Source organism: Colobus angolensis, unplaced genomic scaffold (assembly GCF_000951035.1).
Source record: "Colobus angolensis palliatus isolate OR3802 unplaced genomic scaffold, Cang.pa_1.0 Scaffold534, whole genome shotgun sequence".
In the NCBI taxonomy this organism is placed as follows: Eukaryota; Metazoa; Chordata; class Mammalia; order Primates; family Cercopithecidae; genus Colobus; species Colobus angolensis.
Window position 1 is genome coordinate 763,007 of NW_012118866.1, and position 1,593 is coordinate 764,599.

General features: G+C 43.6%; 1 pseudogene; it reads right to left on the reverse strand.

The window, feature by feature from the left end:
* Window positions 1-814: 814 nt before the first annotated feature.
* LOC105525447 lies at window positions 815-1,403 on the reverse strand (annotated as a pseudogene).
* Between the last annotated feature and the right edge of the window lie 190 nt (window positions 1,404-1,593).

The following is a 1,593-nucleotide window of genomic DNA, read 5'->3' on the forward strand; positions in this document are numbered from 1 at the left end:
TGCTCAGCCTGGTCTCAAACTCCTGAGCTCAAGTAATCAGCCTTCCTTAGCCTCCTAAATTGCTGGGATTACAGGCATGAGTCACTGCCTCTACTTTATACTCTCTTGTTGAAGTAGACTCTATTACTGATGCCCACCCCCCCCACCCTCTTTTTGGATCTCTGGCCCCTCCTTGAGTCTCTGGAAAGGGCAGGACTACACATCCAGGGACAACTAGGGAACTCCCACCCCCACTGCTAGGCAGATCAGATTCTTTATCCTGCTCATTGGAAATGACCCAGAGGATGTTCGATAGATGTTTTGCAGAGGAGCATCTGTGTGGAAAGGTCCAGTAACACTGGGACCAGGGCTACTGCCAGGGCAAGCCAAAGTCTGAGAGGCTGGAGGAGCCTGGAGCACGTGCCAAACGTCCATCGGCAGAGCAAAGCACAAGCATGGAGCAGAAGTCCAGAGAAAGGCCTGCAGGAGAGAAAAATAAACTCCCAGCCCAGTCCTTCCATGGTGTGGTCATGTGTTGAGTTCTGTATTTAGATGTCTGTGAGATTGCCTATTGTATTCTTAATACAAATCCCTCTTAAGCCAGCCAGAATAGGCTAAGATAAATGTAATTTTACTTGGCTGGAGTGCAGTGGCGTAATCATGGCTCACTGTAGCTTCAACTTCTTGGCCTCCTACTTCAGCCTCCCAAGTAGCTGGGACTACAGTCATGAGCCACCACACCCAGCTAATTTTTTGTATTTGTCTCATAAAAATATTATATTTTTCAGAAGAAATCTTACATATAATACATTGAAAATCACTGAATGCTTTTGCTTCATCTTTTTTTCTGTGAATGTGTAGGTGTTTGAGTCTCTTGTATTTTTTCTTTTACACAGGATATGGGCTTTTTGAAAACTATTTCATTATCTTCATCATCATTATTCATTTCAGCCACTTCAGATTTTCCTCTCTCCAAAAATGTTGACGTACAAACTGGTGTGGGGCCCTGGGTATCTGCAGTCTTCTCAGGAGAGTCAGGAGTGCCTAAAACTTTTTCTTTTTCTTCTTCTTACATAAAACCTGGCCTTTTGTAGACATCTGATGATTTGTTTTTGAAATACCTTCCATTTTCTGTAAAATCAAAGAAGGAAAATCATAATCAATTCCTTTTCAAGCTAATTTCTTCCTGACTAATCTTTCTTTCTTTTAAATCGCCCCTCCAGCTGCAGTTTTTGTGTAAGTGCCGATTCTGATTATATGCTTCACTGATGGATATGATGGCTGCTTAAATGGAATATCCCAGTCTTTAAAGAGTTCTTTCTGACTTTTTCAGGTGGCATGAAATGACACTCCGAGAGTCTTTCACCAAACAGGTAGTTGTTCACCATTTCAGCAACTATCTTGGCAATATCCTCAGACTCACACTCCACACTTGCATTGTTGGAACCGAACTCTCGATTCCCTCCTGGGCAGGGGTCGTCGCAAAGGATCACCGACACGAGGTTCACAGCAGAGAGTTATTTATTACTAGCGCGCTAGGGTCCCAAGCTCTAAGTTGGTCCTGGGACCCCGACTGCTTGTTACAGGCTGTTTATATAGGCTAACACAAGTTCA